This window comes from Heterodontus francisci, chromosome 3 (genome assembly GCF_036365525.1).
Source record: "Heterodontus francisci isolate sHetFra1 chromosome 3, sHetFra1.hap1, whole genome shotgun sequence".
NCBI lineage: Eukaryota > Metazoa > Chordata > Chondrichthyes > Heterodontiformes > Heterodontidae > Heterodontus > Heterodontus francisci.
In genome coordinates, this window is record NC_090373.1 from 73915046 (window position 1) to 73941952 (window position 26907).

At 45.1% G+C, this 26907-nt stretch overlaps 1 long non-coding RNA gene across 1 annotated transcript; it reads left to right on the forward strand.

Moving 5' to 3' along the window:
* Nucleotides 1–355: 355 nt before the first annotated feature.
* Nucleotides 356–26491, forward strand: LOC137357165 (uncharacterized). Its single transcript, XR_010971148.1, has 3 exons — nt 356–436; nt 25886–25956; nt 26319–26491. It is a non-coding gene; the product is annotated as an uncharacterized lncRNA (long non-coding RNA).
* Nucleotides 26492–26907: the final 416 nt, after the last annotated feature.

Sequence of the window (26907 nt, forward strand, 5' to 3'; positions counted from 1 at the left end):
TTAAACATTGGAAGAGAACAGTGTGTTAGTAAACAGCAAGTGACCTAGAACCTTCATCAACTTTGTTTCTGTACCTGGTCAATTGACATTGATAAATAATGAGCATTGTAAACAACAGATGCTGCAATCATCTGGTACAGCGAGGAAAAATTTAACCCCCCAAAACGGGTGGTTTCGGGTCGAATGATATGTGAAAATTTAAGAAACCTCAAACTCGACCCCAACTCGTCCATTTCTCGTTTTAATAGAGGCAGGACACGGGGTGGGTGACCAACCTGCTCATAGGCTCATCGGAGGCGGGTTGGCTATTTAAATATTAAAATGAGGCTGCGTACCTCAGATTTAATCTCTTTTACTGATTTACCCTGGCCAGCTGATTTCCCAGGCCTCAGAAAATCCGCAGCTAAAGGGAGGAGAGGATTGATTTGTGGAAGAGGTAAGTGCCTTTACAGCATTGTGTGTGGGACAGTCGGAGCAGGAGTGCTTCCTCCCAGCCCACCAAGCCTACCTGTTTCCCTGCCCGCCATCGGATCACAGACACCCATCCCCTCCCCAAAGATCCGGACCCATCCACCCCACCCGCACCCCCGCTACACTAACCCAACTGCAGGTTCCCGACTTGTTGCTGGCATATGGCCTCCTCCGGAGTATTCGCCACTCGACAAACAGCCAAGCCTGTCAATCAGGCTGGCTCCCTGGCCGAGAAGCTGCTCGGGAAAAAAGACGCCAATGTGACGTTAAAACTGCACAGCGTACAGATACCAAAAACTCCTCCGCAAACCCCAACCTACTCATAATAACCACTCCAGTCAAGATCAGTAAAATTAATCTATATGTAGATAAGGTAAAAGGTAATTAATTGTAGTACAGACAATCTATTAAAATTGCATGTACAGGTTGGAGCATCAACACAGTGTTCCCTTGAAGAACTAGGTTCTATTTATAATTTTGCTTGTAGAACGGTAGATATCTAGGAGCATCTTACAGATATTATGAATTGCAAGAGGGAGCTTGATTGTTTACAAATACTATAGGAACCCAGAATATATTTTATAGTAACAAAGGAAAATGCAGGAAAGGAAAAAGCATCTGTGGTTTATTTAGTGGGTCCCAAAAGCCAGTACCTCTCAATCAGCCATTTCCTCACTCCACTCTTTCTCTCTCCACAGATGCTGCCTGACCTGCTGAGTATTTCCAGCATTTCCTGTTCTTATTCACTCAAATATCCATTCTGTTCTCATTTAAATTTCTGTACTGTAAGTTCTATGTAATTTGGCTCCCTGGGCAGTATATTCCACAATTTTATGCTGGGGGAAAGGAGAGGGCCTGCACCTTCTCAGTTGACATGGTCATTCTGTCTTTGGAGCTGATGGAACTGGTATACTTTACCAACATCTGCTGTTTAAATTTCCAACCTGATTTAATTTCAGACCTGATCCCCAGGCTTTCTATATTTACCTTTTCTCACATTTTACTTAGGCTTCTCACCTCCTTAACTGTTTGCACGTCCTTTGTTTATTTAAAGCCTCTTTTTTATTTCAAGTTTTTTTCAGTTTCAGTGCATTCCAATCGTTGACCATTCTGTATGTAAAGTAGTTAAATGTAAATTGTGAAGTTCCCTCTTCTAAGCTTGAATGTATGTTTCCTAGTTTTAGAGTTTGTGGCAAACTCGAGCATATTATCAACATTCAATTTCCCTCTTACCCTCAGGTCTTGAGTACTTGAATATTATTTCACTCTTTCATTCTGTGTTTTATAGTAAATAACCTTGGTAACTAAACCTCTCTCTCTGCCTTATGTTAGGTGTAGTTTGATTGACAAAGAGACGAACGTAGGTGAGGACCTGGAAACAATCATTATTACGGAAGAGGTAGTGTTGGGCAAGCTAATGGAGCTAAGGATTGATAAGTCTCCTGGCCCTGATGGAATGCATCCCAGGGTACTAAAAGAGATGGCGTGAGAAATAGCAGGTGCACTGGTGGTAATTTTCCAAAATTCGCTGGACTCTGGGGTAGTCCCAGCAGATTGGAAAACAGCAGATGTGACGCCACTGTTTAAAAAGGGAGGTAGACAATAGATGGGGAATTATAGACCGGTTAGCTTAACCTCTGTAGTGGGGAAGATGCTTGAGTCTATTGTCAAGGAAGAAATAGCAGGGCATCTCGATGGAAATTGTCCCGCTGGGCAGACGCAGCATGGGTTCATGAAGGGCAGGTCATGCTTGACAAATCTTTTGGAATTCTATGAAGGCATTACGAGCAAGGTGGACAATGGGGACCCAGTGGATGTGGTGTACCTAGATTTCCAAAAGGCCTTTGACAAGGTGCTGCACAAGAGGCTGCTGCTTAAGATAAGGATGCATGGCGTTAGGGGTAAAGTATTAGCATGGATAGAGGATTGGTTGACTAACAGGAAGCAGAGAGTGGGGATAAATGAGTGCTATTCTGGCTGGCAATCAGTCACTAGTGGTGTGCCTCAGGGATCGGTGTTGGGACCGCAATTATTTACAATTTATATAAATGATTTGGAGTTGGGGACCACGTGTAGGGTGTCAAAGTTTGCAGATGACAGTAAGATGAGTGGCAGAGCAAAGTGTGCAGATGACTGTGAAACTTTGCAGAGGAACATAGATACATTGAGTGAGTGGGCAAAGGTCTGGCAGATGGAATACAATGTTAATAAATGTGAAGTCATTCATTTCGGTAGGAGTAACGGTAAAAAGGATTATTACTTGAATGGTAAAATGTTGCAGCATGCTGCTATGCAGAGGGACCTGGGTGTCCTTGTGCATGAATCGCAGAAGGTTGGTCTGCAGGTACAGCAAGTAATTAGGAAGGCAAATGGAATTTTGTCCTTCATTGCTAAAGGGATTGAGTTTAAAAGCAGAGAGGTTATGTTGCAGCTGTATAAGGTACTGGTGAGGCCGCACCTGGAGTACTGTGTGCAGTTTTGGTCTCCTTACTTGAGAAAGGATGTACTGGCACTGGAGGGGGTGCAGAGGAGGTTCACTAGGTTAATTCCGGAGTTGAGGGGGTTGGCTTATGAGGAGAGACTGAGTAGATTGGGATTATATTCATTGGAATTCAGAAGAATGAGGGGGGATCTTATAGAAACATATAAAAGTATGAAGGGAATAGATAAGATACAAGTAGAGAGGATGTTTCCACTGGCAGGTGAAGCTAGGACAAGAGGGCATAGCCTCAAGATTAGAGGGAGCAGATTTAGGACTGAATTGAGAAGGAACTTCTTCACCCAGAGGATTGTTAATCTATGGAATCCCTTGCCCAGTGAAGTAGTTGACGCTACTTCAGTAAACGTTTTTAAAGCTAAGGTAGATATCTTTTTGAACAATAAAGGAATTAAGGGATACGGTGAGAGAGCGGGTAAGTGGATCTGAGTCCACGAAAAGATCAGCCATGATCTTATTGAATGGCGGAGCAGGCTCGAGGGGCCGGACGGCCTACTCCTACTCCTGCTCCTAGTTCTTATGTTCTTATGCCCTTCTCTTCATTATCTCCAATGTTTGGGTATCCTTTTTGTTTTCAAAAAATATACTTTATTCATAAAAATCTTGTAAAACGTACATTACAAAACAGTTCAAAACAGCTCCAAGTTGACATTCCAGTAAGTGCAAAGGAAATCAGTTTTCTTCAATACAGAAGTGAGTTGCCTCACAACCCTTCCATTCAGTTTTACATGCAACGCACATTTTACAGCAAAACCATATTTTGGTGCATACGGCCCGAGAGGTTTTCCATGGGTTCCAGCCCCTCGGTTCACTATGGTGGGAGGACCTTACACAGTGTTCTTTCCCCATTGAGCCTTTGCAACATCTTGCCCAAGCTTTAGTGCGTCCCTCAGCACGTAGTCCTGGACCTTGGAATGTGCCAGTCTGCAACACTCGGTCGGTGGACAACTCTTTGCGTTGGAAGACCAGCATGTTTCAGGCAGACCAAAGAGCATCTTTCACCGAATTGATGGTCCTCCAGCAGCAGTTGATATTTATCTTGGTGTCTGGGAACAACACGTAGAGCACAGACTCCTGTGTCACAGAGCTGCTCAGGATGAACCTTGACAAAAACCACTGCATCTCTTTCCACATCTGCTTTGCAAAGGCACATTCCAAAAGGAGGTGGACAACAGTCTCTTCCCCATCACAGCCACCTCGAGGGCAGCGTGTGGAGGGGGTGAGACTCTGGGCATGCAGGAAGGATCTGATGGGGAGGGCCCTTCTCACCACCGGCCAAGCTATGTCTTAGTGTTTGTTTGAAAGTTCTAGTGATGAGGCATTCTGCCAAATGGCTTTGGCAGTCTGCTCGGGGAACCATCCGACAGGATCCACCATCTCCTTTTCCTGTAGGGCCTTGAGGACATTCCATGCAGACCACTGCCTGATGGATTGGTGGTCAAAGGTGTTTCTCTGCACAAACTTTTCACGAAGGATAGGTGGTACGGCACAGTCCAACCGGATGGAGCGTTCCGCACAATCTGGCCAGACCCATCCTTCGCAACATTGGGGACTGGTAGAACCTCAGCACGTAGTGACACTTGATGTTTGCATACTGGGGCTCTGCGCACAGCTTGATGTAGCCATACACAAAGGTGACCATCAGGAAGTTCGCAACATTGGGTATGTTTTTTCCGCCTTTATCCAGAGGTTTGAACATCATGTCCCTCCACCTGGAGGGACCTGGTCCATTTTGGATCTCCAGATAAAGCAGAAAATGACTCAGGTGACAGCCATGGTGCAAGAGTGGGGTATGGGCGAGACCTGCGCCACATATAGCAACAACATGAGCGCCTCGCACCTGATGACCAAGTTCTTACCCAGAGTGGAGAGAGAACGCTGCTCCTACGTGCTCAGTTTATAGTTTACTATGGCTGCTCGCTCCTTCCAGGTTTTGGCACATGCCCCAGCCCTTCCAAACCATATCCCAGCACCTTCAGGTACGGCTGACCTGATGGTGAAGGGGAAGAAGGATCGGTCAGCCCAGTTCCCAAGAACATGGCCTCACTCTTGCCGCGATATACTTAGGCTCCTGAGGCCAGTTCAAACTGGTCGCAGATGCTCATCAGTCTACGAATGGATAAGGATATCCTTCTGATGAAGTGTCACTGACCTGAAACATTAACTCTGCTTCTCTCTCCACAGATGCTGCCAGACCTGCTGAGTATTTCCAGCATTTCTTGTTTTTATTTCAGATTTCCAGCATCTGCAGTATTTTGCTTTTATTTAAGGGTGTCCTTCTTGTTGTACAGTGACCAGAATTGTACAAGGTAATCCAAGACTGGCCGTATGGTTGCCTTGCTCAGAGTCATTACCCCTCTGGCAATATATTTCAATGTCAAGTTGGCTTTCCTTACTGCTGCTGCACATTTTACTGTTGCTTTCAGTGAGCTGATTATCTATACACCAGATCTCTCTACGGCACTGTGTGCTATAATCCAGAGCCATTCAATTTATGTTCTCACAGCTTATTTCCCTTCGCTAGTCTAATTTGTTTTGCTTTTGTCCACAGTATTTGTCACTGATAATCAGCTCACATTTATATACAGATCTTTTTGGTTTAGTTGCCTCTTACCAAGTCTGAACCGTTTTCTCCAATTTAGTGTAACCTGCCAATTTAAGCACCTTTGTTTCTGTCTCAAAGCTCCAAATCATTTATATAAACTGTAAACAGAAGTTTTTTCTTGTGACACCCTGCTGGTGGCCCCTTGACATGTTAGTGATGCTCCATTCCTTACCACCTTTTGCTTTCCTGCTTCAGCTAATTTTTATCTCAGCATAATTCCATGTCTTCCCACCTTTTCAACAAATTATTTGTGTAGTATGGCCTCAGAAGCTTTTCTGAAATATAAATATATCCTATCCACTGAATTTCTATTACCCATCATTTTCCTGAAGAATGCCAGTAAATTCTTGAGAGAGAAGACTTAACTCCTTGTTGACTCCAATGACATACTATGCCAATCTAGATATTTTATTATTCCCTCTTTCAGAATGCCTTCAGGTACTTTACTCACAACAGATGTTAGGCTAACTGGCCTCGCAGTTCAACACAAGCCTTTTATACCAGAGGTGGGTAGCTAAGTAGTATATAGTCAGGAAGGAATGGCTCTGGGAATCCTCAACATTGATCTTGGACCCCATGAAGTTTCATGGCATCAGGTCAATATGGACAAGTAAACCTCCTGCTGATTACTACCTTCCCTCAGCTGATGAATCAGTGCTCCTCCATGTTGAACACCACTTGGAGGAATGTACTGTGGGTGGAGGACTTCAATGCCCATCACCAAGCATGGCTCAGTAGCACCAGTAATGATCGAGCTGGTTGAGTACTGAAGGAGATATCTACCAGACTGGACCTGCAGCAGGTGGTGAGAGAACCAATAAGAGTGAAAAACTTTGACCTCATGCTTATTGACATACATGTCGCAGATGCATCTGACCATGGCAGTATTGGTAGGAGTGACTGCCCCACAGTTCTTATGGGACAACCACTTTTCTAAATGGGATGGATTCAGAACAGATCTAGCAACTCAAAACCGGGCATCCATGAGGCACTGTGAGCCATCAGCAGCATGACTGTATTCAGCCACAATCTGTAATCTTATGACCCTGCATATCCCTTACTCTACCATTACCATCAACGCAGGGGATGAACCCTGGTTCAATGAGGAGTGTAGAAGGACATGCCAGGAGCAGCACCAGGCAGAACTAAAAATGATGTGCCAACCTGGTGAAGCTACAACACAGGACTACATAAATGCTAAACAGTGAGCAGCAATTTATAGACAGAGCTAAGCAATCCCACAAACAATGGATCAATTCTACTCTGCAGTACAGCCATATCCAGCCATGAATGGTGGTAGACAATTAAACAACTAACTGGAGGAGGAGTTTCCACAAACATCCTCTTCCTCAATGATGGGGGAGTCCAGTATGTCTGTGCAAAAGACAAGGCTAAAGCATTTGATCCATCTCGGCCTCCTGAAGTCCCCAGTATCATAGATGCCAGTCTTCAGCTGATTTGATTCACTCCACTCCATGTGGCATCAAATAATGGCTGAACACACTAGATATAGCAAAGGCTCTGGGCCGTGACAACAGCACTGCTGTAGTACTGAAGACTTGTGCTCCAGAAAAAGCTGTGCTGCTAGCCAAGTTGTCCCAGTACAGCTACAACACTGGCACCTACTCGATAGTGTAGCAAATTGCCCAGGTATGGCCTTTCTACAAAAAGTAGGACAAATCCAATCCGGCCAATTACTGCCTCATCAGTCTTCTCTCAATTATCAGCAAGGTTGTCGTCGACATTGCTATCAAGTGGCAATTACTCAGCAGTAACCAATTCAACAATTCTCAGTTTGGGTTCTGCCAGGGGAACTCGGCTGCAGACCTCACTACAGCCTTGATCCAAACATGCACAAAAGAGATGAATTCCAGAGGCGAGATGAGAGTCACTACCTTTGACATCAAGGCAGCATTTGACCGATTGTGGCATCAACGAGCCCTAGCAAAATTGATGTCAATGGGAATCAGGGGAAAACTCTCCACTGGTTGGAGTAATACCTAGCACAAAGGAAGCTGGTTGTGGTTGTTGGAGGTCAATCATCACAGCCCCAGGACATTGCTGCAGGAGTTCCTCAGGGTAGTGGCCTAGGCCCAACCATTTTCAGCTGCTTCATCAATGACCTTGATGTTCAAGGCATTTCCATCAATGAATCCCCCACCATCAACATCCTGGGGGTCAGCATTGACCAGAAACTTAACTGGGCTAGCCATATAAATACTGTGGCTATAAGAGCAGATCAGAGGCTGGGAATTTTGTAGCAAGTAACTCACCACCTGACTCCCCAAAGCCTGTCCATCTACAAGGTACAAGTCAGGAATGTGAAGGAATACTCTCCACTTGCCTGGATGAGTGCAGCTTCAACAACACTCAAGAAGCTCGACTCCATCCACAACAAAACAGCCCTCTACCACCTAGGAGACCAAGAGTATCAGCTGCATGGGTACACCACCACCTGCAAGTTCCCCTCCAAAGCACACACGATCCTGACTTGGTATTATATCACTGACCCTTCACTGTCACTGGGTCAAAATCCTGGAACTCCCTTCCTAACAACACTGTGGGTGTACCTATACCACATGGATTGCAATGGTTCAGGAAGGCTGCTCACCACTACTTTCTCGAGGGCAATTAGGGATGGACAGTAAATGCTGGCCTTGACAGTGACACTCAAATCCCATGAACAAAAGAAAGAAAATTGACGTTCCTTCATTGTTGCTGGATCAAAAATCTCAAGTACTTTACCTAATGGTATTGTGGGAATATCTCCATCACTACAGCAGTTCAAGAAGAGGGCTTATCAGTACCATCACAAGGATAACACAGGATGGACAGTAAGTGCTGGTGTTGCTTGTAATGCCCATATCTCAAGAATGGTTTCTTAAAAGTCACATGCTTCATGGTAGACTGCAGAGTGGTGATGCTGTGTGAATTGACATCACAAGCTGGAAGCTAATTCCTTCATACTATCAGCCACAATGCTGCGTGAGGCAAGCAGGTTTCTTTTCACAGCTAGGCCAATATCTATACCTCTGTTCTCTACAACAGAGCTGGCAGAAGACCTTGCCCTCTGGTAAGCTATTTCCTTAACTGCCCCTGTCACCACACTGTGCTCCTGCTCACTCCTGCTTGGTGTGTCATTATGTGCAGATTCTGTAGCTCTCTCTTGCCACCCAAGGTACCAATCTCAGTGCTTGTCCTTGGGAGGAATGGAGGACTTGCCAGTGCTTCCTCAAAAGAAATGTTCTTCTGAGATTTCTTTCTTTTGGGAGCTCTGGCAGCTGAGAAGGATCTAGAGGAAAGAAAAAAGGGGAAAAAAAAGTTAGCTTGCGACTGACAGACTGGGCAGTCGCAGATGACCATTTGATGTTGTTAAGCTGGCTGAATATGTGTTTTTCTGAGGTTCACAAAGCGATCCAAGTAATAGTTAGAGGCTCTGTTCAGATAAACACCCAGCCTCGAAATCTCCATTTCCGACAGCTCTCAAAGGACCTTCATTTTGAAAACTTGCTTCTTAAGCTCAGATAGATTATTCCTCCCCTGGTCTTATTGAACTCCCTTGTGTTGTACACTATTTTAGTCTGCAGAAGGAGATGGTGAGAGTTTGTGACCTTCTCCTGAAATGAAGAGTGCACAAATGTGGGACTTCTATTCGTTGTGCATAGGCTGAGAGGGAGCAGAAGTAAAATGTAAGCAGGGTGGAGAGGCATTGAATGGAAAACAATTGACTGGGAGGAAGAAGTCATTCAAAGAGTTCCTTCTTCTGAAATTGCTGCCATATGAGAAATTAATCTTGTTGGCTGCAGTGAAGGCAACATGCAAGTGTAAGTACATATTTGAATTGAGACTGAGAAATGTTATTTTGCGGTTATGTGATGGGCGGTGAATGATGTGACACAGGAGAGGGAATTGTTCAGAGTGGGGGGTAGGGCTATTGACAGAAATTGAGAAATGAAGAGCTGAGCTCACGCTTTCTGCTTCTACCAGGCCATTGAAACATTGCATTGAACCGAGGTCCGAGCGATGTTGCTCCTGGAGCTAACAATCTCTGTAGTCTCTGTCAACACCTGGTGTATTTTCATTTTTGGAATGTTCTTGGCATTAGTGGGAAAGAAAACTTTCTTCTGCACCGTCGCTTCATTGACCATTACCTCCAGGGTACCCTTAAGAAAATCTAGAGTTTTGCTTCCAGTTCATTGCTGCAGAAAATGTGGTTGCAACAATCTTACAGAGCAACTTGTCAAAAGAGAATTCAACCTGTTCAAAGAGGCGCATTTATAATAAAAGCAGATGGTCTGGCAACATCTGGGATATAAAAGTAGAGTTAACGATTCAGGTCTGTGACCTATCATCAGAACTGGCAAAGGTTAGAAATGTTAGAAATCTTTGAGCAAGTGAAAGATGGGTCGGGGGACAAGATCAAAAGGGAAGGTGTGTGGTAGGGTGGAGGGTAGAAGAGATTAAATGACAAAGATGTCACAGAATAAAAGGCAAAGGGAGTGCCAGTAGTTGTAGTAAAAGTCAGCATTAGTCCAGAGAGAATGTTAATGGCAGAATAATGAACAGCTTTGTGTGAAAGCAAAAACATGAAAAACCAGGTTTAAGACAGGCACATGGTTAAAAAATAAAATATATGTAAAAAAAAATTAAAATGGCAGTCATGCTCTGAAATTGTTAAACTCAATGTTGAGTCCAGAAGGCTGTAGAATGCCTAATCGGAAGATGTGGTGCTGTTCCTCAAGCTTGGGCTGAGCTTCACTGGAACACTGCAACAGGCCAAGGACAGAAATGTGGGCATGAGAGCAGGGTGGTGAATTAAAATGGCAAGCAACCGGAAGCGCGGGGTCATGCTTGCGGACCGACTGGAGGTGTTCCACAAAATGGTCATCCAATCTACGTTTGGTCTCTCCAATGTAGCAACATCAGATTGTGAACAATGAATACAGTATTCTAAATTGAAAGAAGTACAAGTGAATCACTGCTTCACATGGAACGTGTGTTTGGGGCCTTGTATGGTGAGGAGAGAGGTAAAAGGGCAGGTATTATGCCTCCTTCGATTGCATGGGAAGAGGACAAGGTGTCGGGGGTGATGGAGGAGCAGGGTGTTGTGGAAGGAACAATCCCTTCGGAATTCTGATGGGGAGGGGAAGGAAAGATGTGTTTGGTGGTGGCATCATGCTGGAGGTGACGGAAATGGCGGAGGATGATCCTTTTGATGTGGAGGTTGATGGGGTGGAAAGTGAGGACAAGGGAAACCCTGTTGCAGTTCTGGGAGGGAGGGGAAGGGGTGAGAACAGAACTGCGGGAAATGGTGCGGACACAGTCGAGGGCCCTGTCAACAACAGTGGGGGGGAATCTTTGGTTGAGGATAAAGGAAGATCTATCGCAAGCGCTGTTGTAAAAGGTTGTATCATCAGTATCTATGCGTCGGAAACCGAGAAACTGGGAGAATGGAATGGAGTCCTTACAGGAGGCAGGGTGTGAGGAAGGGTAGACAAGGTCGCTGTGGGAGTCAGTGGGCTTATAATGAATATTAGTGGACAGCCTATCCCCAGAGATGGAGACAAGAAGTTGAGGAAAGGCAGGGAAGTGTCGGACACGGGCCAGGTGAAAGAGAGAGAAAATTGGAAGACAAAGTTGATTAAGTTTTCCAGTTTGGGCAACAGCAGGAAACAGTGCCAATACAGTCATCAATGTACCGGAAAAAGAGTTGGGGGAAAGGACCTGGCTAGCACTGGAACAAGGAATATTTGGCATACCCTACAAAAAGACCCTTTTAGCAACACCCTTTTATTTGGAGCAAGTGAGTGGCATTGAAGGAGAAGTTGTTCAATGCGAGAACAAATTCAGCCAGGTGGAGGAGGGTGGTGGTGGATGGGGACTGGTTGGGCCTCTGTTCAAGGAAGAAGCAGAGAACCCTCAGACCATCCTGAAGGGGGTTGGAGGTCTCGAGAGATTGAACGTCGAGAATGAAGAGGAGGCGATGAGGGCCAGTAAACTGGAAATTGTTGAAATGACTTGGGGGTCAGAAGAGTCACGGATGTAGGTGAGAAGTGACTGGACCAGGGGAGAAAAAAATAGTCAAGAATAGGAAGAAATCAGTTCAGTAGGGTAGGAACAGGCTGAAACGATGGGTCACCAGGACAGTCCTACTTATGGATTTTGGGAAGGAAGTAGAAACAGGCTGTCCAGGGTTGCGGGACTATGAGATGGGAAGCTGTAGAGGGAAGATTTCCAGGAGATGAGGTCGGTGACAGTCCTGGAGACAGTGGCTTGATGGTCAGTGGTGAGGTCATGGTCCACGGGGAGGTAGGAAGAAGTGTTTGAGAGTTGGCACTCAGCCTCTGCAAGGTAGAGTCTGGTATGCCAGACAACAACAGCACCACCCTTGTCAGCAATTTTGATCACAATTTTGAGGTTAGACTTGAGAGAATGGAGTGCAGCAAGTTCAGAAGGAGTCAGGTTAGAGTGAGTGAGGGGAGCAGAGAACTTAAGACAGTCGATGTCACGCTGACAGTTCTCATTGAAAAAATCAAGAGCGGGTAAGAGAACAGAGGGAGGGGTCCAGGTGGAGAGGAATGGGTTCGTTGGTCAGAGAAAGGACTCCTGGCCAAAGAAGTGAGCCCAGAGGCGAAGGCGATGGAAGAAGAGATCAGCATCATGCCGAGTACAAAATTCATTGAGATGGGGGCATAAGGGGATAAAACTGAGTCCTATGCTGAGCACAAATCGTTCAGCGTCAAGAGGGAATGGTGAATACATGGCAAGGGATGAAATAAGGAGAAGGTTTGGGGTCAGAGGGAAATGAAGGGCAAGAAAGGTCTAGAGGGGAGTTGGTCCCCTTGAACTGCTGGAGCTTGTGTTCCTTAACAGCTGAAAGGAAAATAAGTTTTTTGTTAATGTGTCAGACAAGATGAAGGATGAAATGAAACTTTAGGAGCAGGACAGCTTTGAGATAAGTTGAGTCAGTGCTTCTGAAGAGAGAGGTTGAGTGTGTACATGTGGCAGCGCTTGGCACTGAGTGTGGATCAAAGAGGTGCATTCCCATTTTAAATAGGCTTCTAGGGGCCCGCTGGAAATAACGTGTTAAAAATTGGGCAGGCTTCCCATTCCTGATAGGATCAGCTGGGAAACCCACCTATCAAATTAACTCCAGCCTAGGAATTAAAATAGCTTGGAACTATAGTCTAGACCAGAAAGTGTGTTTCGCAATTACCCCACCCCCGCCTGTGAAAAACCTGCTGCAGGTTAAATCATACGAAAATACGAATTAAGAGCAGGAATAGGCCACTCAGCCCATCGAGCCTGCTCTGCCATTTAATAAGTTCATGGCTAAACTGATTACTCCACATTTTCACCTACCCCTGATAACCTTCCACCCCCTTGCTTATCAAGAATCTATCTACCTCTGCCTTAAAAATATTCAAAGACTCTGCTTCCACCGCCTTTTGAGGAAGAGAATTCCAAAGACTCAGGACCCTCTGAGAAAAGATTTCTCCTCATCTCTGTCTTAAATGAGTGACCCCTTATTTTTAAACAGTGACCCTTTGTTCTAGATTCTCCCACCAGGGGAAACCTACTTTCCACATCCACCCACTGTGAAGACTCCTCAGGGTCTTATATGTTTCAATTAAGTCACCTCTTACTCTTCCAAATTCCAGTGGATACAAGCCTAGCCTGTCCAATCTTTCGTCATAAGACAGCCCGCTCATTCCAGGTATTAGTTTAGTAAACCACCTCTGTACTGTCTCCAATGCATTTACATCCTTCCTTAAATAAAGAGACCAGTGCGGCACAGTGGCGCAGTGGTTAGCACCGCAGCCTCACAGTTCCAGCGACCCGGGTTCAATTCCGGGTACTGCCTGTGTGGAGTTTGCAAGTTCTCCCTGTGTCTGCGTGGGTTTCCTCCGGGTGCTCCGGTTTCCTCCCACACGCCAAAAGACTTGCAGGTTGATAGGTAAATTGGCCATTAGAAATTGCCCCTAGTATAGGTAGAGAAATATAGGGACAGGTGGGGATGTGGTAGGAATATGGGATTAGTGTAGGATTAGTATAAATGGGTGGTTGATGGTCGGCACAGACTCGGTGGGCCGAAGGGCCTGTTTCAGTGCTGTATCTCTAAACTAAACTAAACAGTACTGTACACAGTACTCCAGATGTGGTCTCACCAATGCCCTGCATAGCGGAAACATAACCTCCCTACTTTTGTATTTAATTCCCCATAAACAATAACATTCTATTAGCTTTCCTAATTACATGCTGTACCTGCATACCAACCTTTTTCGATTCATGCACTAGGACGCCCAGATCCCTCTGCATCTCAGAGCTCTGCAATCTCTCACCAGTTAGATAATATGCATCGTTTTTATTCTTCCTGCCAAAGTGGACAATTTCACATTTTCCCACATTATGCTTCATTTGCCAGGTCTTTGCCACTCACTTAACCTATCTATATCCCTTTTTAGCCCCCTTATGTCATCTTCACAAGTTACTTTCCTACCTATCTTTGTGTCATCAGCAAATTTAGCAACCATACCTTCAATCCCTTCATTTAATTCATTTATATAAATTGTAAAAAGTTGAGGCCCAAGCACAGATCCCTGTGGTATACCGCTCGTTACATCTTGCCAACCAGAAAAGGAACTGTTTATACCTACTCTCTGTTTCCTGTTAGCTAGCCAATCTTCTATCCTTGAAAATATGTTACCCCCTACACCATGAGCTTTTATTTTCTGCAATAACTTTTGATGTGGCACCTTATCAAATGCCTTCTGGAAATCTAAGTACAATACATCCACCAGTTCCCCTTTATCCACAGCACATGTAACTCCCTCAAAGAACTCCAATAAATTGATTAAACATGATTTCCCTTTCACAAAACCATGTTGACTCTGCCTCATTACCTTGAATTTTTCTAAATGCCCTGTTACAACATCTTTAATAATAGCTTCTATCATTTTCCCTTAGATGTTAAGCTAACTAGTTTCCTGCTTTCTGTCTCCCTCCCTTTTTGAATAAAGGAGTTACGTTCACTTTTCTCCAATCTAACGGACCTTCCCGAATCTAGGGAATTTTGGAAAATTCAAACTAACGCATCAACTATCTCACTAGCCACTTCTTTTAACACCCTAGGATGAAGTCCATCAGAACCCGGGGACTTATCAGCCTGCAGCACCAACAATTTGTTCAGTACCACTTCGCTAGTGATTGTAATTTTCTTCAGTTCCTCCTTCCCTTCTATTTCCTGACTTACAGCTAATACTGGGATGTTACTTGTATCCTCAATAGTGAAGACCGATGCAAATTATCTGTTCAATTCATCTGCCATCTCCTTATTATCTATTATTAATTCCTCAGACATACTATCTAATCAATATCCAAGCAAGCATCATGTGCTTGCAAACAAATCTGAAATGGTTTGCCAAAAGCAATTTCCATTTAAACAGTGATTCTTAAACAAACTGGCGTTAGGAATAGTCGATTGCTTAATGGTAATAGAGCTTTCACCATGTCCAGAACAAAGGAATGCGGTCTTTTTCCTATAATAACCTTTAATGTACAAATATTCTGTAAATAAAACACCATAGCCATGAACCCCTGGTATATTAATTTTCAGCGTGACACCAGAGATTTTTCTCAATGTTATTTTACTATTTAGCTCTAACAAAATATGAAATATAAACAACAAAAAAACTCTCATAAACCCACAAGAAGCCATTGCTTGAAAAGCTGCAATTTCAAACATAACGTTTTTTGTAATTTGTCCCAACCGACTGTGTAAATAACTGTATCAATACCATTTATAGTATAGCAAAAAAAGTCTAATCGCCCCTAAAATTAAGAAGGCCCACCACCATTTTGGGATGGACAATAAATGTGGCCTTGTCAGAGTCATTTACATCCCAAAAACAAAAAAAAATTGTCTTTCACATGTCAACGTTTATATACTCCCTTCAATACAGAAGCCTACTGACCTGTCAGTGGCTGATTCCCCTAATGACCACGCTATCTCCATGGGGTTAAGAACTGATACTGTGTCAGCCTCCATTGCCAGATGATTATTGCTAAGTGCATTTCCTGCATTACAGGGTGGTTGTACTATTCCAATTCAGTCACTCACTTTGAAACACCAATAAAGTGTGTTCTGGCTATGGTAGTTACTGATACGGGCATTTTGTATTGAACATATGTGCTCAGTTACTAACTGGATGAATTTCTGATAATGAGCATAATATTATTCTGAACAATTGCCTGTATTTGTAATATGCATGCATATATCTGTACTTAGTCTATTGATATATTTTGCACTCCACCGAAGAAATGAATAGTTTGTGACGGTTAGAGCATAAAACTGAGAATTTGGCTGTTGCAGGGGGGGCCTGTAAAATACTGCCGGGAGAGGTCTGCCTTGACCTCCAATGTCAAGAAGGCCCCGCCATATATTACTGGCAGCAGGTGGACCTCGGTGCAGCCACCCCGCCATTTGGCGGCGGCGGCACCCCAATTACTATATGTAAAGTTATACTTACCTCTTGCTCCACAGTTCCGCATTTAATGTTGAACGGGCGGCCATCATGTGTTGTCCCGTTCACAAACGTAAAAACCGGGACATCAAATACAGGAGTACTCTCATGAAGGTAAGTCCAGATATACAGGGTCTTAACTCTGCACACTGAAGGGAGGAGGGAGGGGGGATTACAGGGGTCTGAAGTCTGCATACTGGAAGTGAGGTGGGAGGGGGTCTGGGATGATTGGGGTCTCAGCTCTGCACTCTGAAAGAGAGGTGGGAGGGGGTGTGCGATTACTGGAGGGAAAGCTCTGTAGGCATGAAGGGAGGTACTGTGTGCCCTCCCTCAGTAAACAGTGTATGCTCTGCATTTGTTTGTATGTAAGAAGGAGCAATGGCAGTGTAGTCACCCTGTGTGTGGGAAAGGTGCCAGAAAGGGTAGGAGCATTAAGATAGTGGGGGCAATCGATGCAGTTGGTAGGATCTTTATGTGGTCATGCTGTGCCACTGAGTGTGAGCCAAGATAGGCAATGCCATGCTACGCCACATAGTTGATCCATGAAAGCACCTGATGTACTCATCAACACTAATCCCTGCCTTGTTAGGAACCTTCAAATAAATGAAGGATACAACTTTATTTATCACATGGAAATAGGTATGGCTCATCCTTGATTGTATGATCCACTTCTCCTGAGGATCAATACGCAGCAGGGGCAAATTCAACAGGCAAATGTGGTCCACATAGAGGCCCCAGTCGTGAGCAGCAGCCCCCAAGGGGAGCTCGCCATTACAGGTCGCTGCGCATCTACAGGCCCCACGTGACATGCCATCGGATGTCAGAGCACCAGTGTCAGAGGTGATTACGTGTCAGAGAGGGTGGTGACATGTCTTTGTGCCCTGCTCAACGATAGCCTGCAGCCCATGGGCTTCAGTGGACATCCTATGCCTGCGGTCCTCATATGCAGCATTTCAGGGGCCCCCTGGAGCCCTTTGTGGGGTCATACAGTCAGCAATGCACCACTGCATCAGGGAGGTCACCAATGGCCCTCCAGTGCAGAGTAATGAGTATGTCCGCTTCAGGACGGACCCACACAGCCAGGCCTAGAGGTATCAGTTTCGGCACCATTGCTGGATAACCAAAGGCTTTAGAGTTCATAGACTGCCATATGGGTGCAATCAGGCCTCCCACCTGCAGACATTACTGTTAAAGGAATCCTCTCAATCTAGGTGCAGCTGGTATGTGTTCACTAGAGATGCTTCATGCAAATCTGTGCCTGCTTCTCAGGGAGCTGCTATGCCACCTGGGTCCTGCGCCAGCCCCAACTGCCACTGCTGTTCACTGAACTGGCTCGGATGGAGGGGTGACTTCTTGGAGACAAGGGCTATTCCTTGCAGACAAGACTCCTGACACCTGTGAGAGATCCCACCACTACTGCAGAGGAGAGATACAATGCCAGCCACTGAGCTACAAGAGCCACCATTGAGCAGGCGATTGGCATGCTGAAAATTCGCTTCCAATGCCTGGATAGATAGGGTGATGCCCTGTACTACGGGCCGAAAAGGCCAGCTCCTTTCTTTGCTGCTCATTGTGCTCTGCACAGTTACGCACCCAATAGGGGGTAGGTCTGGCATGATGAGGAGAGACTCGAACTGTGAGGACGTACAACAGGAAAGGCACATGGAAAGGTAGATGGCACCTAGGCTCTGTATGCAAGGCTAGCTGTGAGCTAGAGATGTACGGCAGTGGCTTATCGGACAAAGGCTCCCTGTTCCATAGGAACCAACATGAGCTCTGCAAGCCACACATCCCCCTCGATCACCTGCTGCGCACCAGTCCACATTTTCAGCATCTCTCTGTAAACCATTAAAGGTAGCAGCTGACTGAACTAATGTCCATGTCACTGCATCCGTGGAGATGCTCATGAGTAATGGTGGCATGGCAATGATATTGCATATGTTAGCTCTGCTGAAGGGCCAACGGTGTAAAGGGATGTGACATTAGCGCTGCCTGCTTGCACACATCATTCACACAAAGAAAAGAACACACACGTTGGTGAGAAAAATTTAATGAAAGACATATTTACATTGCTGTGCCAGCCATGTGTTCCCATTTGTGTCAGTGTATTCTCTTTAAATGCTTGCGAGTGCCCCTTCTCAGTGCAACCTCTGCACGAGCAGCCTGACTGGAGGACGGCTGCTGGTCTGATTACGCTTTGACTGTAGACTACTTTGACGGTCGTCCTTTGCACACACGAGGCCTGGAGGGCCCCGGCTGGCAGGGGGAATTATTGTTCATCCTCTTCCGACATTGGTTCCTTTGACGCCGGATGGACCCACAGCTACTCATCTCCCCTGCCACCTCTAACCAGGCTGCCTTGGTCAGGTGGGAGGGTCTCTTGCCATTGCTGGAGAAAAGGGCATCCCGCCTTGCCCGCACACCCTGGAGGAGAGTGAGCAGGGAGGCATCACTGAACTGTGGGGCCAACCTAGAGCACCCATCTGCCATCTTCAGTTTTTGGTGTGGTCCTTTAAATGTAAAGGTGACTCCACAGTGTACCTGCTCTAACTTCTGGCTGCATCGTTTCCCTTGCACGTTTGAAAACCAATGCAGGACGAGTGAGGAAATCTGTGCTGTTGTTATGGCTTTTTCATCTATTACACATCGACACATGTTCATGTACACTTTGCTTCTGCAGCAACTGATCAAAATTATTGTAATATTTCTAGTTGGTAATACAGCTAGAATATGAACATATTTTCCTGGTTCTTTGCAAAGATCATTTAATTGGAGTTGCATGTCTTTTCACACAACAGTTAGCAGAGAAATTAATACAGATTCCAAATGCAAATTAGTCTGTGACTTTTCGCAGTCAGATGATTAGAAGCCCTGTATGTAGATATTCTTCAATTATGGTTTTATTTCTGTTGTGTATTTGCCTTTTATGGTACATTTAAGCTTCATATCCTGGTATGTGCAAAATTAAGATTATTCACCCAGATGCTGCACGCCTACAAGAAGGAATGTTAAACTTGAGTAGAAGAAGAGGATATCAACTCCACAGGACACTGGGACACAGCAGGGTAAGTATGTGGCAGCAAACCAGAAAGTGCTGGGGAAACTGAGCAGGTCTGGCAGCATCTGTGGAGAGAGAAGCAGAGTTAACTTTCAGGTCTGTGAACTTGGTCAAGTTGACTCTGCTTCTCTCTCCACAGATGCTGCCTGACCTGCTGAGTTTCTCCAGCACTTTCTGCTTTGCTGACAGATTGACAGCAATTCAATCTTCAGCAGTAAGGTAAGTATTTCTTTGGCAGCTGTCAGGAAGCAGGTGCTGGAGCGCTTTAAATAGGGCCCCAGTACCTGCTACACGGCTGACAAAAGGTTCCTCACTGCGCCAGATGTGCCGCCTCTCCCCACGTAATGGTGGGGGTGGGCGGCGGCTCATCGCAGTGATGCTAAAGAGCCCCCACATGAAATATCATGGGAGGTCAGTAGCGGCGCTTCCACGCATGAAGGCCGCCAACTTCAAAGTGCGCTGCGGCGATTTGCGGTGCACTAGTAAAATCCAGCCCAGACCAAGGGAGAAAGACAGATATGGAGGTAGAGGGGAAAGAGAGACACAGAGTGAGGGGAGAGAGATAGACATAGATGTGGGGACAGAGAGAGAGACAAACGGGGGGGTGGGAGAAAGAGCACAATCAAGATCACTCCTGACAGATGGGCATCTATCCAGAATACTCTGCATCGCTACGTCAAATGTATGGGCAGACATTGACTACTTATGCAAGCAGAAACAATGCCTGGTATCTCACTAAATCAGTGTTCAAAAGTGACGAGAAAGTAAGTTAATAAATTAGCCTTCTCATTTAAAGCTTGTTCACAAAAATGCACCTTTTTTGTTGTTTTGATTAATAGTAAAATAAATTTCAAATGTCTTTATCTTTCTGAAATTTGCTGACCAGCAAAAATTGTAATTTGGCCCCTCACGTGAAAAGGCTGGACGCCCCTGCAGCTTCCAACCTTCAAATCCAAAAGACTGGCTTTAAAAAAAAAAGGAACAGTCAGTTTCACTGACAGTTGCTGCAAGTATTAACTGCTGCTTCCGACCGTAAGTACAGCCTCTTGGTTTTCCTGTGGGCTTTTTTATAAAAAAGAACTGACAATTCTGATGAAACTTTCTACATCCTTCATAATTATATGATGTACTATTAAATGCTGAAATGTTGGAATGCTGAGGTCACTTTGGTGATTCTATACAAATGCATTGGTCCACTGTCTTGACGGTAATTGAAGCGAAACCAAGGGAAAACTAATGTTTCTACACATTTGAAGTGGCCTAGAAGCATTTGCATTCATTAGAGAGCAGCACCAGGCATACCTCAAAATGACATGTCAACCTGGTGTTACGACCAGGTGAGAAAGGTTTCTAGGGGTCCCTTTTAGCCTTCACCTGGTCTTATTGTAACAGGATTTGGTTTTTTTAAACACTGTGTTTTGAGCTCCCCCTTGGTGAATCCTTGTTCACCGCTTTCCAATTATAAGGCAAAAAAATGAGCACAAACAGGCCTTTTTAGGTTTCAAGAAGAAAAGTGAATTTTATTAAAACTTAAACTCTAATTCGGTTAATGCCTATGGATATATGCTACGCCCCAGGCTAGCATGCATACACGATACGCACAAGCAAATAGAGACAGAAAAGAGCTCAAGAAAAATAAAGTGGAGAAGTTTGAGGCAACACCAGAAGAATTTCTTGTTACTGTGCATCGAGCTCACTTTTGTAGGTAGTTCTTCCCTGTAGGTAATTCTTGCTTTTCGTTGGGGCCCAGTATTCTTATTAAACTTTGTTCACTGTAGGAGACTTTTCTGTCTTGGGGTTCCTGTGTCTTCAATGGGTCTTCAGTTCCATGAGAAAGAGATGGGAGCAGACAGGAGAGAGATGTTCTCAGTCCAGGTGCAAAGATCTTTCTAAGTTTTAAAACTCTGTCAAGTTCAAATTAAAAAGACTCCAACAGCCAGTTAGTCATGTGACTAAACTGGTCTGACCACGTCTGTGTGTATTCGGCCATCTTAGCAGTTAACTTGGAATGCTAGCTTCTCCACCTTCAACATCTGGTAGTCAAAGGTCCATTTTGGATTAAATTGGAGCAGGGAGTGGCCCCTTTGTCCTTTCCAAGTACTATCTATTACTATGCAAAAGTCTTTCCAGTCAAGGGTTTGGTGTTTTTTTGAAAAAAACAAATTCTTTACTCCAGTAACAGTTTAAAAATCAATGTTCATGTGGCAAAATTAATGTGTCTCATTCTTAGCAGGTGGGGGCCTGCATGACACTTGTGAAGCTACAACCCAGGACTACCTGCTTGCCAAACAGCGTAAGCGGCATGCGATAGACAGAGCTAAGCGATCCCACAAGCAACGGATCAGATCTAAGCTCTGCAGTCCTGGCACATCCAGTCGTAAATGTTGGTGGACAATTAACTAACTGGAGGAGATAGCTACCCCAAATGGACTGCAACGGTTCAAGAAAGCAGCTCACCACCACCTTCTCGAGGGCAGTTAGGTTTGGACAATAAATGCTGGCCTCGCCAGTGAAGTCTACATCCCATAAATGAATTTAAAAAATCATTAACTGTGCTATTATTGCATGATTCTTTTTTTTATTTTTTTTTATTTAGAGATACAGCACTGAAACAGGCCCTTCGGCCCACCGAGTCTGTGCCAACCAACAACTAACCCTACAGTAATCCCATATTCCCTACCACCTACCTACACTAGGGGCAATTTACAATGGCCAATTTACCTATCACCTGCAAGTCTTTGGCTGTGGGAAGAAACCGGAGCACCCGGCGAAAACCCACGCAGTCACAGGGAGAACTTGCAAACTCCGCACAGGCAGTACCCAGAATCGAACCCGGGTCCCTGGAGCTGTGAGGCTGCTGTGCTAACCATGTGCCACTGTGCCACCCTGAGGGGAAGAGCAGGCTTCATTTTAACATATCATCTGAAAGATGGCATTTCCGACAGTGCAGCACTTCCTCAGTACCGCACCCGATTGTCAGCCTGGATTATGTGCTTAAGTAGCTGTAGGTGTAGAAATCAGGGAGGGGATTGGGATATACTTGAACAAATTAGCATTTAAAGGGAGGAAGTATTAGCTGTTTTGGCGTGCTTAAAGATGGATAAATCCCCAGGCCCAGATGAGATGTATCCCAGGCTGCTATGTGAGGCAAGGAAGGAGATAGCAGGGGCTCTGACACAAATTTTCAAATCCTCTCTGGCCACAGGAGAGGTACCAGAGGACTGGAGGACAGCAACTGTGGTACCATTATTCAAGAAGGGCAGCAGGGATAAACCAGGTAATTATAGGCCAGTGAGTCTAACATCAGTGGTAGGGAAACTACTGGAAAACATTTGGAGAAACAGGATTAATCTCCATTTGGATAGTCAGCATAGCTTTCTCAGGAGGAGATCGAGTCTAACAAGCGTGATTAAATTTATCGAGGAGATGACTAGATGTGTCGATGAGGGTAAAGCAGTTGATGTAGTCTACATGGACTTCAGTAAGGCTTTTGAGAAGGTCCCGCATGGGAGATTGGTTAAGAGGAGCCCATGGGATACAGGACAATTTGGCAAATTGGATCCAAAATTGGCTTAATGGAAGGAGGCAGAGGGTGATGGTCGAGGGTTGTTTTTGCGAATGGAGGCCTGTGATCAGTGGTGTACCGCAGGAATAGGTGCTGGGATCCTTACTGTTTGTACTGTACATTATTGACTTAGACATGAATTTCGGAAGTATGATCAAATTCACAGATGACACAAAAATTGGTGGGGTCGTAAATAGTGAGGAGGAAAGCCTTAGATTACAGGACGATATAGTTGGGCTGGTAAGATGGGCAAAGCAGTGGCAAATGGAATTTTAATCCCGAGAAGTGTGAAGTAATGCATTTTGGGAGGACTAACAAGGCAAGGGAATATTTATTTAGAGATACAGCACTGAAACAGGCCCTTTGGCCCACCGAGTCTGTGCTGACCAACAACCACCCAATTATATTAACCCTACTGTAATCCCATATTCCCTACCACCTACCTACACTAGGGGCAATTTACAATGGACAATTTACCTATCACCTGCAAATCTTTGGGAGGAAACCGGGGCACCCGGCGGAAACCCATGTGGTCACAGGGAGAACTTGCAAACTCCGCACAGGCAGTACCCAGAACTGAACCCAGGTCGCTGGAGCTGTGAGGCTGCGGTGTTAACCACTGCGCCACTGTGCCGCCCTAATATACAATGGATGGTAGGACCCTAGGAAGTACAGAGGGTCAGAGGGACCTTGGTGTACTTGTCCATAAATCACTGAAGGCAGCAGCACAGGTAGATAAGGTGGTTAGGAAAGCATATGGGATACTTGCCTTTATTAGCCAAGACACAGAATAAAAGAGCAGGGAGGTTATGATGGAGCTGTATAAAATGCTAGTTAGGCCACAGCTGGAGTACTGTGTACAGTTCTGGGCACCACACTATTGGAAGGATGTGATTGCACTGGAGAGAGTGCAGAGGAGATTCACCAGGATGTTGCCTGGGCTGGAGCATTTCAGCTTTGAAGAGAGACTGAAAAGGCTAGGATTGTTTTCCTTAGAGCAGAGAAAGCTGAGGGGAGATATGATTGAGGTATACAAAATTATGAGGGGCATTGATAGGTTAGATAGGAAGAAACAATTTCCCTTAGTGGAGGGGTCAATAACCAGGGGGCATAGATTTAAGGCACGGGGCAGGAGGTTTAGAGGGGATTTGAGAAAAACTTTTTTCACCCAGAGGGTGGTTGGAATCTGGAACGCACTGCCTGAAGGGGTGGTAGAGGCAGGAACCTTCACAACATTTAACAAGTATTTAGATGAGCACTTGAAACACCATAGCATACAAGGCTACGGGCCAAGTGCTGAAAAAAGGGATTAGAATGGTTCGGTGCTTGATGGATGGCACAGACACGATGGGCCGAAGGGCCTGTTTCTGTGCTGTATAACTCCATGGCTAAGTCCCTGGGGGGCATGAACACTTAATTTTTTGACTTAGAGGTGAGAGTGCTACCAGTTAGGGAAGTACTCTCAGCTAACCAAGGATAACTTCAGAACAAATTGACAATTAAACAATAACTGAAACAGAAGTAATATTAAATTAATATTTGCTTAATAATATATTGGGGTGGGATTAGGGAAAGAGGCACAACGGTCTTCAATCATTCATATACCACTTACCTGGACATATGTGAAATGTCATTGACAGCTTTTGCTGAGAAACCTGCAGTATGGGTTATCCAAGCTTACCATTTGAAGAACATAACAAGTAAAGAAGGAAATCTGAGAACAAAGATATTGGCCGGAATTTTACGGTGGATGGATGGGAGCCAGACTCCGACGTGAAAGTCGGTGGTGAACCCGCTTCCGCCTAGCCCGGGGATCCGTCCCACATTTTATGGGTCCCCAGGCTTTAATGGTCATGAGGCGGGACTTCCACCCACTTGAGGGAGGAGGTCCCGCCTCAGTGAGGTGCCGGCCAATCAGTGAGCCGGCAGCTCTTAGTCTCAGCAGCGCCACCGGGAGTGGTGGCCACTGCTGGAACTGCAGCCCAGCCGATGCAGTGGATTGAGGAGGGAAGGTAAGTAGGGGCATGCTTCACCGCGGGATCGGTCCTTCCCTGGTGAGGCTGGAGTAGTCGTTTTGTGGGAGGGGGTGTCTTGGCTCCCAGGGGTGGGTTGGGAGGCGCGGGCGGCCCTCAATCGGGCACCCTGTGCCCGACTGCCATGCCCCCCCACCGGGTCACGGAAAGGCCGGCAGCTATCACTGGGCGGCCTAGGACGACCCCAGCACACCTGCTTGCCATGGGTAAAATTCCTGTGGAGGCGGGCGAGGGCCTTTAAATGGCCGTTAAGTGGCCACTTAAGGGCCTTAATTGGCCTCGGGCGGGCAGGCCGTTTTCCACCCCCCACCCCCCCGCCTGACCGCCGTAAACTTGTCTGGAGGCGGAAGCAGGGCGGGTAGGCCTCCCTGAGCCTGTCGCTCAATTTTACGCCGTCCCCATGCCACCATCTGACCCACTGGGGCGGCGTAAAATGCCGGCCATTGTAGGTGTCAGTCTTGACACTGTGCTAACACTCTTGTCATTGAATCAGAAGGCTGCGGGTTCAAGTACCACTGCCTACTGAATAAAGATGATCTGAGGTCCAGGTTCTAGAGCTGGCACACACATGTCCTCCCTGGGGTACAAGACTTGCATTTTCTCATAGTTAACCGAATTATTTCACCCTGCTGTGTTCTCTCACCCCTGAACTTTAGTAACTGATCCAGTCATTATTGACTCAAAATTTCTGCTCCTTTCATGAGCCTACTGCTTTCAGTGGATCCTGTATCAGTCAAGTTAAAAAAGATGTTTAGAAATTAAGTATGATCAGCATTGATCGAGCTTGTTAGATTATTATGGCTGAAGTTATACTTTAACCTTGTGATAAATAAGCATGTGTTGTTTTATTTCTGAAGGAACTGTTCTTTGGAAAACTCTTACCTACAATAATGTGGAAGACATCAAAAGTAATTTAATTCCCTTTGATAATAAAGCCAATGCTGAATGATCAAATCACCAGTTGAAACACAGGTAGCAACCATTACAATGCACACAGCTAAAGACAGGATTGGATAATAGCCTGGCAAATTATGTGCTTGCTTCACCATTAAAATGTCTAAACTAATAATGTAAAGAATCTGCACAAAAAGTACAAGCAGTTAAGCTTCTCTTGTCTTCACTCTCTCTCCCAGGCAGTATTGGCACTTGGAAATCTGACCCTTGTATGTCGAGGTTAAAATGCAAGATCAAGCAACAGTAACAAGTATGTATTAGGCTATGGGAAATTAATAACCTTCTCATTGATAGCTAAGTAAAACTTTTTTCTGAGACACCTCCAAGGTCAATTTTGTGACATATCTCATTTTGATGCAATTGTTGAAACTCTGTTATAATACCTAAAAGACCAAAGTGTTCTTCATCTTTCGTTTAATTCCAAATATGAACTATTTAATTTTGGTTAAAAGATGTTTCTGCCATTTTCTATGAATCTGTAGCATTTTCTGTTCAATTTATCAGCTTTAAAGCAGAATTATTCTGTTTTTATCATGCAGAAATAGCTGTGTAATCTCATTTTTCTTTACAGAGCTGCTGAGTATAACGTTTTACCAATTTTTTTGCTTCTAGGTAACTGTCATGGCAGAGAGCATTACTGTTTTATCTAAAGTAAATACTGTAATCAAATAGTCCCTGCATGTTTGCTGGATTCTTAATAGTTCTGCATCAGTATTGTTTGATTCCATATCTGTTGACTTAGTCAACATGTCAATAAAGAATCTAAACTAGCTTGTACATGTCAAGGCTTCACATTGAGGATATAAATGATTTGCAAGTGAAAATGCACTGTGGATACAAGGTCTATCTAGTCAGTTAACATTTCCATTTACTGATAAAAAATGCAAACTATTACATCCATATAAGTTATTGGCCACAAAAGTGGGCTCTGTAGCATCGCTGGTGCCGCGGTATGGAAGCCCCGAACTAAAAAGACAGTGGTCAGGATGCCTCCAGCCACTTCTGGTGTGGCCTGTGCAGCATGCCTTGACTGACAGGGTACTAATGCGAGCATGTTATGCGTGCACAGGATAGATGCAGAGTTGCCGGATTATGACATCAAACAGTTTCGAACGCTGATTTGACACACAATCTGCCATTTGGGACCACACAATTCCAGTTAATACCTACTCCTAATCACTCACAGCTAAATGTGCATTCA